The sequence below is a fragment of the Podarcis filfolensis genome (genome assembly GCF_964270895.1).
Source record: "Podarcis filfolensis genome assembly, chromosome: 8".
Lineage (NCBI taxonomy): Eukaryota > Metazoa > Chordata > Lepidosauria > Squamata > Lacertidae > Podarcis > Podarcis filfolensis.
The window spans coordinates 70,178,036-70,190,575 of NC_139611.1; positions in this window are offsets into that span (position 1 = coordinate 70,178,036).

The following is a 12,540-nucleotide window of genomic DNA, read 5'->3' on the forward strand; positions in this document are numbered from 1 at the left end:
TTCATGTGCTCTTCATATCTTCAAGCATCAGCCTGGAATTTATGAGCATTTTATGGTTAATGGTTAAAGTAAATAATCATTATTGCTTCCTGTTTCTCCATTAGGTATATTTCCCCCAAATATTTGACATCTGGAAGAGCTGCATTTTACAGCAGGGCTGTTCTGTTAATACCGTTAAAACTCTGACTGCAATTTAAAGAGTTTGGCTCATGCAGTGTGCTTGCAGTATTCTGGTGGGATTTTTTTTATATCTTCAGTAAGTTTCAAAAGCAGTTTGCCACAAGGCATGGAAAGCTGCTGTTTGAGGAAAATTGGAACCTTTTCAGCTTAGGCCACTGGCTTTACTGCTCATTGGATTCTGGCCAAAGTAATCCACTCTTAGCTCTTATTAGTAGTTACAGTGTTGTGGAAAATAAAAAACGGGCTAGTAATATTTTTTGCATGTGAGGTGCCCTGTGTTCAGTACTTAGATTATTAAAAAAAGAAATTAAGGACAAAGACCTCAACATACCAGCAAATGCTGGTGCATCTGCATTTAATTCCAGGTCCTGTCATTGATTTGAAGGTGCACCTAAGGTTCCCCCCCCCCATGCAAAAGTAAGTACCTTCTCAGATTTCCCTTCCGTTTAATCTAAACCAGCGTCCTAGAATGTCTGTCCTCCTGAGCCTCTAAGGTAAGAGCTGTTCTCCCTCCCTTAATAATAATATACTTATCCTGCCATCTGTATTACTGGAAGGGGGGAGAGAAGGGGTGAATGCAAAATCCCTATTTTTGTACTCTCCACAAAGACAGCTCAAGCCCACATATGAAGATGGTACAGGCAGCTTACATTATTAATGAAATTTATATATTCGTCGTTAAGTATTAAGAATTCAGCAAGCAGCTTAAGCTCTAAATAAAAAATTGCAATGAGCCGCTCAATCCTGGAAGAATAAGCACATGAGAATAGCACCAGGATAAGGAGAAATAAACAATCAGAATATAACGGGTACCCAGTGTAGGGTCTTGCAGATGTGGCTTTCAGCTCTGTGCCAATTGGCTATGTTGACTGGAGCTGATGCAAGATGGGAGTCCCAACAACATCTGGAGGACACCACAATGGCTTATCCTGAACTAGTGCAGTGGACACTGGTTCAAACGTACTTCAGATTCCCACATTCAGTAGCAAGTTTTCACTTAGCATGAATGAATCGTTCCTTTAAAGAGGCTCATGCCCTTCTCCCTGGAAGTATTTCAACTGAAGCAACCTGTAAAGCAGGGGTAAGGAACATGTGGCCCTCCAGATATGCTGAAATGCCCATCAGCCCCAGCCAGTGTAGCCAATGCTCGAGGATGATGGGAGTTGTAGTCCAACAACATCTGGAAGGCCACAAGTTTCCCATACATGCTGTAAATAGCTCTCTCTTCCAGTGGTTGAATGGGCAACCAAACCACAGGTAAGTGCAAAGTGTTGCATATTTGATTTTTTAAATCCTGAGTAGCTCTGAATATAAATGAAAGTGGCTGTGACTATCAAGAACGGAGATCTTGAGGTTGCGATGGAGAACTCGCTCAGAACCATCGTGTTTGGAAGGTGATTGAAAATAACATGACAAGTATAATGCTACTGTATAAATATATGGTGAGGCTATACTTGGAATAGAAAGCCTAGGCGTACACATTTAATGTTGCAAAACGGGCAGAGGTAACTGTATGCGACTTGGGAGTAAGTCACGCTAGTTCAACGGGGATTGCTCACAGATAAATTGGTACAGAATTGCAGCCTAAGGGTTCAGATCACTTTCGCTATGAGAAAAGGCAAACTTCATTTACAGCTTTTTTTTGGTTGGAGGGGGGGGAATGACAGGTACAATAAGAAGCTATACAATTATGAGATAAGTTTTCAATATAAGAACTCGAGGCTCATTCAATGAAGTTGGTTGGCAGTAGCCTCTGGACTGACAAAAGAAGGTATTCTTTCACATACTGCATAATTTCGTAACTTGCTACCATGAGATGTTAGTTGCTTATAAAGGAAGGAAGAACTTGGAGGCTTTGCCAGAGGCTGCTCTGTTGGCGCCAACAGACTTCTCTCACTTGCTCAAGGCCTGAATCTGACTCCCTAAGGCAGAAAATCAGGAGTCAGCTAACCAGCTTTCAGTGTGGCAGAAAGGTATGTAAAACCAAAGAACAAAAGGCAACCAGAGGTATGCTTGCAGGAGTGTCAACCTGGCCATGAGTGCCATGCAGTGTGCATGGCCCTGGCACCAAAATTTGAGGGTACCCGGCCCCTTCATGGGGAATTTTGTGGGTGCTTGGTCACCCAGGGCCCCGGGACTTGGCACATATATATGCTTGTGAATGGGTTCTGAAATGGATGGATTTGGTTGCATCACACCCCATGTGCTTTAGAGCCAATCAGAAGAGCTGCTTTTGCTTATTTAAAAAGATACGTATGCCTTCATAATTCAGAAGATTCTCAAGGCAGCTTACAACACGACTAGTGAGCCTATTCCATGCTTATTATAGACTGTTCTTGTACTGAGCAAAAAAACCCACAAACAACTGGTAGCAGGTCATATAAATAACTATTATTGAGCATTCTGCTGTATGCTGGCTGGCTGTCCACTTAAACTGGAGCAAGATGAAACTGTACAAAGCATCCAATATTTAGGGAGGGGAATAGTTGTACCAGAAGAAAGATGAATATCCTGGAGTCTGTTTCTAGTCCATGTAAATTATAAACATTTGCTGCAGATTTAAAAACAATAATAGGCACAGCTTGATCAAAACAGTTCTACTTTAAATGGTTGCATTTTCTTTTTGCCTATGGACATTGTCCCAGACGTGCCAGGTGCCTTTCGTATAACTGCTTTGTCCAATTGGGATTTAAGTGCTTCCTTAACTTTTAGTGATTGACCCAGTTTCTTAATCCACAGCATAGCTTACTGTGTCTTGTTTCATTTACCTTTATGGTCCAGTGCTGAACAATGGCCAAAGAGTTCATCAGTAAAGTAAGAGCAAACCTAACACAGAAGCTTAACTAGTTGAAGGTTGTGACTTGTTTATCTTTAAAGAAGCCAGAGGCTGCATTGTCTGCTATTGTTTCCTTTTCCCCTACATGGTGTACCCACTTACCTCTTCCACTTACCTCTTTAAACCTCAGCTGAGAGACTTGCTTGTAGCAACTAATCTCTAATCAACTGACTCCATTACAGTGGTGCCTTGAGTTACAAATGCCTCAGGTTACAAATGCTTCAGGTTACAAACTCCACTAACCTGGAAGAGTTACCTCGAGTTGAGAACTTTGCCCCAGGATGAGAATGGAAATCATGTGCTGGAACAGTTTCAGATTAAGAACGGACCTCCGGAACGATTAAAGTTCGTAACTAGAGGTACCACTGTATAGGGGAAAGCAAGACCATCACATTTCTAAAATTAGTATCTATGTTCTTTTGTAATCAGATAGGCATGATAGATACTAGAGAACAAGCATTTATAGCTTTATATGTTGTCTGATCAGACATGCGCTAAACACGGGCAGCTTGTATGGCTTGAAGAGAGGCTCCCCCCTCTAAAAAAAACCCCAGTAATTGTGTTATATAGCACTTCATACTTATTTTAAGTAGAGGCTATATGGAAAACAAACCTTGTTAGACATTTCAGGTTTTCCTGAGCATCTGAAGGATCTTTGGAATTAAGTTCACTGACACCGTACTAATGTGAAAAGAAAGTGCAACATTCCATTGTTGTTTAAAATACTACTAATATTTTTTTAATGGCGAAGCATTAAAGATATTACTTGGAAAATCCCAGATTTTATACACTGAAGTTGGCCCACTATGAAGCTGGTTTAAATATTCTTTTCTTTTCGGATTCCTCCACCATTGCCACCGTATCTTATGTGGACACAAATTATTTTCAACTTTCCTAGCCTGTCTGGAAAACGGCTAGAATTTAATCAGTAAATAACTAGTAGAATTAAAGTAACAAATTAAAAGTAGTTAACTATCTTCTTTCCTTAAAGTGGCATGTATCGTTGAATAAAGAGCACAGATCAGGTTTGTTTGTATAATTGCAGCTATAATGAAAATGTTTTGCTTATGCTGTGAAACCCTGAAATTTCAGAAGTGTCAAATGAGGAAGACAGAAAGGTCCCTTTGGGGACTCTATGCTGCTATGATTCCTGTGATTCTGGAATGATGACACCACCCAGACCTGGGAAGACAAAAGGGGTGAGTTAGCTACTGGGTTGACTTCTCAGTGGGTGGAAGACCACCCATCCCAAATAGGCGAAGTAAGTGTTGGCAGGACCCCAAAGAACCAACGCAAAATGCATACCTGGGACAACCCTGATTCTTGGCTTTTGAGTACACACCTGGTGTCAAGGTTAGACATTATAGGGTATTGGCCAAGGCTTGGCAGGGGCCCACTGCCAGCTCCCCCAAGTGAGTAATGACAAGAGCAAGGAGGAGGAGCGGCTGCCTCTGCTCACATGCACACATTGTACAAATACAATTTACGCATCACATCATTTACCCACAACTGAATGTGCCTAGCATCATGGATGTGATCCTGGGAGTCCCTGGATGTGAATATTGGGGGCCCCTGCGTAGCTTAGGCTAGGATTCTCTCCCTGACTTGCTCATCTTTTATAGGCAGCGTTGTCATAATGAATTTCTACTCACCCTCAGTCTTCGGTGATATGTTCCCAAAAGACAAATTATATGCTATTTTTCTGAAGGCACACATCAGAAAAATGAGGTGTGCATCCTAGAACAGTTGGAGAAGGTTGTACATCATTAGCCCAGTTCAGGTGCTCTTAGTCTCCCAGTTACCGTCACATGGACCAAGTAGGTGGGTTAGTGCTCCCGGTTTCTGACAGTGCATTCCCTGCTCCCTCTTTCCCCCAATCCTGTGCTGTGGAGGGTGGTGTTACACCTAAGAGGTAGGTGGCTGGGTGAATGAAGGCCTGCTGTTCCTACTGCAATGGTAATTATGTTGGTAGCAATGCCTGAATAAGGCTTCTGTGAAAATAAGAATTGGTTGCAATAAAAGTATCCATTTCTGAATCACTTCAAAATTGGGCATTGCTGAGTATTAACCACCCTTTTAAACATAGGTCGTTAGGCTCACTTGTTTAAGAAGTGAAAGCAAGCATCTTGTTTTGTTTTATTTTATTTTTTTGAAGAATACAGGGTATTTTAATACAAGGATGGGTGGTGCAAAAAACAAATTTACATAGGACAGATTGCCTTGAAAGATACGACATCTTCCAATTGGGTTGTGGAGTTACTGCAAAGTGCAAGATGGGTATAGTACCTCCAGCAAAGAAGTAAGAATTAACTGCGGGAAAGAAATTTATATTTTGTGTTTCATTTGCCTGCCTAACTCTGTGTAATTGGCTTGTTTTCCTTAAATAAACACTTTTCCGAAGTGAGTGTGTTGTGGTCTTTTCTGAGAGTCTGCTTGTTCCTGCTCAGAGAACTTTACAAGGATACACGATGCAGTTCTGTTGCTGGAGATCAATAAGTTTGGTGTGGGAGGCTGGGAAAAGGTGCACATAAAACACTCAGCCCTCGTAGGAAGAACGGGATAGAAGTGAAATGCATGTCATGATTTCTGTTGTTGGCATTCACTTATTAACCAGGGGGAGGACAGAAAATTCTGCTTGCATTTTTGGGGCTGGCTGGTGGATGCAGGGGCAGCTGCTCAGAGATATGCTCTGATGTGTAGGAGAGGGGGCAGGGGGTGCTCTGTTGTTAATGCCATTGGAAGCCCCCCTTCAAAGGAAAATAAAAGTGCTTCAGGCAGATGCTTGTATGCTCAGGATGTGGGTCTTAACATTTTGGGTTAAGTTTCATCATTGGCTCAACTTGGTACCCCAGAAGTGGACAAAGGCTACTTAAGGCTCTGTATAAAAGCTGAGGCTCAAAAGTGATGCAAAGCAGCCTTGTGTGCTTAAAGTGTCTATTTAAACAGCATTTTTTTAACAAGTTAATGCACATTGGTTTAATTAACACATCAATTGCTTTGCATATGTTTTATCATAACCGCTTGTCCACACGATACTGCATTAGTTGTGCAGCTAGTTTGATTCCCCTTTCCTTTTTCATTTTCATAGAGGCTACTACAAGAGCTTTGAATGAATAAGCATAATAAATTACACACTTGTGTCACAAGAAACTTGAGTGGGTCAGCTTTCTGTCTCTTTCCACATACAGGGAGAGGTATATGGAAATGGTAGCTCATTCAGTTTAATGTCTACTTGAGTGGCAGCCCTTATCCAAACAGCTTAATTTCCAATAAGGTAAATGAAAACAGTACCATTTTGCTCAAGGTAGATTGGAATTAAATTTGCTTTTCCTCCGAGGTATATTTGTCGGCACTGCACTGCAGAGAAACGATGCATTTATTTCCAATCTTCTATTAAAGATTTTTCTTTCTTTTTTTTGCAATGCTGGTGATTTTTTTAAAAAATTGGAGTCCCCTTTAAAAAAAGGTTATTGAAATACTGTTTCTTACATGGCTGGTGTTTTTATAAAGCTATAACCAAACACTAAAAACCTCAGAGGGGAATGAACTGAGTTGTTTTCATTTAAAGTGGAAGTGCAAAATGGGAATGGATTTGGTTATTGTAAGGGTAGGGCAACAGAGTGTGTTTAAACAGTGTTTAAAGGCTGGTTAATGGTATAAAATACTGGAGAGGAAGAGGTTTGTTTGTTTTTTAAAGGAGAGCTTGTTTGGAAGAAATGCCTTCAATACTTTTGGTAGAGGATTGAATACTAACTTGTTCACAAGGCTATGGGTAAGTGAAACAAATTTTCAGTTAACACAATTTACACCAAGCACAGGGCAAAATTACCTGTTGGTCTCCTTTTAAGTTCCAAACTTATATTTCCCTGAGATGTGAAGTGACAAAAAGTGCAGTAGAGAATAAGTACTTAAAATTTGCAGCAGGTTGTCCTGGAACTCTGCTGCAGGTTGTTTTCGTTTTAAATTTTTGATTATTCATAAATAAAGGATAAAAAGTATGGAATAAATAAACACAACAAACTACAATTGAACATTGCAGCTGCAGTCTTCTTGTATGCTTTGTGCAGGTTGCCAAAAGTGGCAACTGCTGTAGTTTTTAGTCAACAGGGGTGAATAATAGGAAGTCACAGCGAGTGGAAAATTCAAACTGTCCCTATTTCTCCTCCATACTTGGAGCGGAGTAGTTCCACATACAGGCCAGGGAAGGTTATGTTGACGCTGCTTCAGCAGTAAGGCCTGCATGTACACACTTAGAGTGCATATGAAGGATGTTGTAATAAGTTTATCATTGGTCTCTGGTTGTACAGCACATTTTTGTTACAAGTGTATATTGCTGGGGAATGTTTCCCTGGTACAATTGATGGCAGACTGGACTTCTTGCTTTACTCTGCTGTAACCAGCTACCCAACTTTACACACAAACAGATAACAAGGTGTATGTGGGAGTGCATCAAACGTAGTAACATAAAAGAGAAAACCGAAGCTGGTTTAAAGTGCAAAGGGAATCGCTGGGCCAGCTGAATTAGTTAAAAGGGGGTGGGAATTTGCTTAGTAATTTAGCTGCATAATCCCTTTGGCCCACTAGATGGCACCACAGTTCTAGTTAAATGCCGCTTAGTCTCCTGAAGGTAAGTTTGGCTTTTCATAACATCGATTCACATCGTTGATTTGCTACCTTTTCAGCCATTCAGCTGCATTCCTGCAGTTCATGGATTGGAGCATTTGTTGAGGAAAAGCGAAAAGCCATTGGCTGTTTAAAAATGAGCATTCTACCATTGTTGATAAAGTTGTCCTTTGTACTTAAAAGACGGCAGCTAACACGGCTGTTAAGCTTCTACGCACTACTTGCCAAACTGTTCCCCAAATAATAGCTGCTCAGAAAGGGAATGGGGTACAGGCAAAGGTGTACTTCATCATAGAATCTCCATCATGGAATTGTAGAGTTGGAAGGGAACCTGAGGATCATCCAGTCCAACCCCTTGTAATGCAGGGATATTGAACTGTCCCATAGGGGGATCAAACCTGCAACCTTGGCATTATCAGCACCATGCTCAGTCTGACCGACTGAGCTATTTAGGTTTATCCTCATTTCCTACCCAGCAGACTCTTACAGAGAGTTAACCTACATGACTTGAGACCGCTGTGCCCCAGATAGCAAATGGACTCGGCACATCTTTCAGTGTGTGGTGAAAACTGGCCTAGTGACATCTGCTTTCCAGAGGAGAAGGGCTGTTCTCCAAAGATTTCTACTTCACACAAACTAACCTTACTTTGCCTGCTTAGACAAGGAAGTTCAAAGCCTTACGCTGCCAAAAAAAAAAAAAAAAGCCATTGACTTCCAAATCATTTCTTTGCCGCTTTGGTTCCCTTAAATTGTCTTGCACAAAACAGGCCTTGAACACATCATGCCGTCTGAAATGTTGGTGTAACTGCAAACAGGAAAAATCTTATGCCCTCTAATGCAGCGGTGGGGAAAACCTTCAGCTTCACAGTTTCTGGAATAGGCCCACCATCTTTCCCGATTGTGGCCATGGTAGCAGACGGGAGCTGTGGACTGCTGACCTCATCCCAAGAGCCACAGCTTCTCTATCCCTTCTCTTAACGTTTCACAGATAAAAATGGGGACGTGATTATAACACCCTTACAGCCAGCAAGGATTGTGGCTGAAGGTGACTCCATTACTCATCAGAAATTTGCCATGTAGAAAGCAGAGAAGATTCCCCCTGTTGCTCCAGGGGGCAGGACTAGAACAGGTGAAGGCAGATTTTGGCTACAGGTTGGGAGATGCTTCCTATACAGTGAGAGCTGCTTGATAGTGGAATGGAGACTGTCTTGAGATGGTGATATCTCCTTTGCTGGAGATGCTTCAGCAGAAGTTGGGTGGCTGCAGGATTCCTATGTTGTCGAAGGGCTGAACTATATAATATAATAATAATAATTTATTATTTGTACCCCGCCCATCTGGCTGGATTTCCCCAGCCACTCTGGGTGGCTTCCACAAAGACCAAAAATACACTAATATGTCACACATTAAAAACTTCCCTGAACAGGGCTGCCTTCAGATGTCTTCTAAATGTCAGGAATTGTTTATCTCTTTAACATCTGATGGGAGGGCGTTCCAGAGGGCGGGCGCCACTACCAAGAAGGCCCTCTGCCTGGTTCCCTGTAGCTTTGTTTCTCGTAATGAGGGAACTGCCAGAAGGCCCTCGGCGCTGGACCTCAGCGTCCGGGCAGAACGATGGGGGTGGAGACGCTCCTTCAGGTATACTGGACCAAGGCTGTTTAGGGCTTTAAAGGTCAGCACCAACACTTTGAATTGTGCTTGGAAACGTACTAAGTGACTGTCAAGAGTCTCTTCATTCTGTAGGGTTCTGTATTTCTTTTAGAATAACCTGCCCACCACTGTTTCAAAGGGTTGCATTTTTATGTTTCAAGATTTGGAAAAAGAATGGCCCCACGTAATTTATTATTGTCTACTGTTCAGAATCAGCCTTGCTTCCCTCTGAAATGGTAGACTGTAATATAGGGCACCTTAATGTGCAGGTATATGGTTTTTCATCAATGATGAGGAACCTCAGGCCTGGGGGTGGGGGCTACATGAAGTCCTCTAGATCTCTTTCTGACCCCCTGCACTCTTCCCCAGGCCACACACACCTCGTTGACCCTGCTTTCTGCCCTTCTCAAATAGTTTTGCCAGGTTAGAATGTTTCCTTGACCCTGAAGGGTGACGATGCAAGCCTGGTTGGAGTGTGTGTGTTTAAAAAACCTCTAACTCTTCATGGCTGGAATACAGCCTACTGGACAAAGGTAAGGGTCGAATTAATTGCTCTGCCCGCCACTAGTGTGCAGCCCCCTGGAAATTTGCTACAAGGAAATACAGCCCTTGGATTGAAAAAGACTTGATCCTGGTCTACACAGATGTACATTAGCTGCAACACACATCCCTCTTCCTCTTTCTAGAGACCTAGAGGAAGGAGCTAGACTCAAGAAGAAGCACCTCAAGCAATCTGTATTGGTGAAAGTTGTATTGAGGCATTCCTTAAAAGGCAGAAATAGGGACTTGAAATGTACGGAGAAACAGAAAGTAAAAACTCCCTGATAAATGGAGGCAGTTTGAGCATGTGGACACAACGGGGCCGATGAAAGAAAAATACGACTGCGCTATGGCATCCTTTCAAGAAGGATGCTATCTTCTTTCCCTTATCTCCTCCCCCCCCATCCCTTCTGCTCTACAAAAATAGACCAAAGTTCTGTAGCATCCATTAAGAAGGGAGCAAATGCAGAATTGGTAGAAAGCCAGCCTATTTAACAGGGTTTGCTTAACAGCATTCGCTGGTTTTTATGTGGGCACTGGATCTCTGGAGGTTCTGCAGCAGCGGACTTTGCAAAATTAGGAATATATATATGCCCTGTATAAGTGGGTAAGAGATTTGGCATGGTGCCAAACTTGCCTGATCCTGTCTTCTGCAGCATGTGTTGTGGGTCAAGTGATTCGCTGAGGCTGATGGCTGGTAGGCTTTCATTCAGACTGCATTTGAGGATTCTACAGCAGTTTGGGTCTCACCTTCCTTATTTTTAGCCCACTATGTTCATCTTAAAAGAAGAGCCCGTTCCAGCATAACGCTGTACGTGTGATTTCTTCCTTCTTTAGTATATTAATCTTCATGCCCACAATGTACATGCTTTGCTCACTGTGAGCGTAAGCCATGCAGATGAATCCCCAAATTAAGCTGGTGATGTGTTCACAGGAACAAAGGCAAATTACAGAGAGTTCTCCTTTAAAAGGTTATTTGGAATGAAGTCTTTTTTTTTAAAAAAAGTATTAATGCATTTGATTAATAATCCAACACAGGCAGACACCTTTTGAAACCTTTGTGTGTGTTTCTCCTTAAAATGCAACTGTTGAGCAGAACGTTTTATTCTGAAGTTCAGAGAACACTAACCACCAAAAACTTGTCAATTGGATCTATTGATTTTTCAAAAGTGGCTGTGTGCATTCAGACTTTTCCGTTGCAGCAATGAGAACTATAATCTTGAAGGATTCTAAGGATTTGATCTGGTTTTTGCTGCTATTAGAAAGATCAGGGATGAGACGCAGTTGGACTAAAACTCACATCGTTCCTGACCTTGATGGCTTGGGCTGATGGGAGTTGCAGTCCAACAACATCTGAATTATTGTGTTGGTACTACCTGGATATTTCTCTTAAACTGCTCATTTATAGCCCATTGTTTTCAAGTGGGAATCAAAATTCCGTATTACGGTGGATATAGCATGCAGAATTTGGCAGGGCTGAGTATGTTGGCATATCTCTATACATACAATGTCTAGATCTTTTGGTTACTTATAGGAAATGTTTGTATAGTTGAACTCAATATCTGAACAGCAGAATGCTGGTTGCCCTTTTAGGTACCAAGAGTCTGGAATTTGCTTGAATTGTATTTTCTCTTTCAGCTTTGCGTAAGCAACCCCAAATGAAACATAAATAAATGAATATATAAATAGCAAAGGAGGCTTTCACTACCCTACATAGTGAATTGTCCCATGGTGATAGGTGCTGCACTTGAGCACTGCAGGATCAGGCCAGAAGTCTTCCTGTTCCAGCATCCTGATTCACACTCTAGCTAGTCGGATGCTTTTAGGATGGCAAGAGGGAGATAACCTCTGCCCCAGCCACTTATAGCCAGAGCCCCTGAAAGCTGGTATATTTGGGCAAATGGGGCAGTGCTCCACCAACCTCAAGCCTACCTCCAGTCTTTAAAATGTTTATTTATAAAAAGCATTTGTATACTGCTATTCACACAGACTCACACACACAAACAAAAGCGGTTTACAACAAACATCCAGTGATACAATAAAAACCATGTAAAACTAAAGCCAGAGAACAACCACCTAGTATAGAAGGATATTTTCTTTTTTCTCCCTTTTTTCTTCCATTATAAGACTTTTTATTACGATTTCCTCATAATACAGTCAAATTACAACTACAACAGAAAAAAATGAGAAACAGAAAAAAGGGACAATAGAAATAAAGGAAAAAGAGAAAAAGGCAGAATAAAATAAAAAGAAACAGCAAAAAAAAATTCAAAAGAACTTCTGATTTTTCAACTGCGGGTAACATTTTAAAAGAATATGATTATTTAAAACCTTTGGTCCATGCAAACATCCATCTTCTCCAGTTTCTGTTAAACAATATTTCTTTTAAGTCTAGGTGTCTCAGAATCATTCAATTATTCTTCCTAGGACTAAGATATTTCCTAGAAGGATATTTTCTTAACTGCTGGCTTACACTTGGTGGCATGAAGCATGAAACAGAAGGTGCTGGCTGAATATCTACAGGCAGAGCATTCCCCAGGACTGGGCTGATGATACGAAAGGCTCATTTTCTTGTAACTCAGATGAGCCTTGCCAACTTAGAGAATGACTCCTGGTGGTCCTGCACACGATATCAATAACTTGAGATAGGAGATAAGGATTTAAGTAGTCCCACAAAGTACCCTGGACATACAACCATTCAGAGCAGGTGT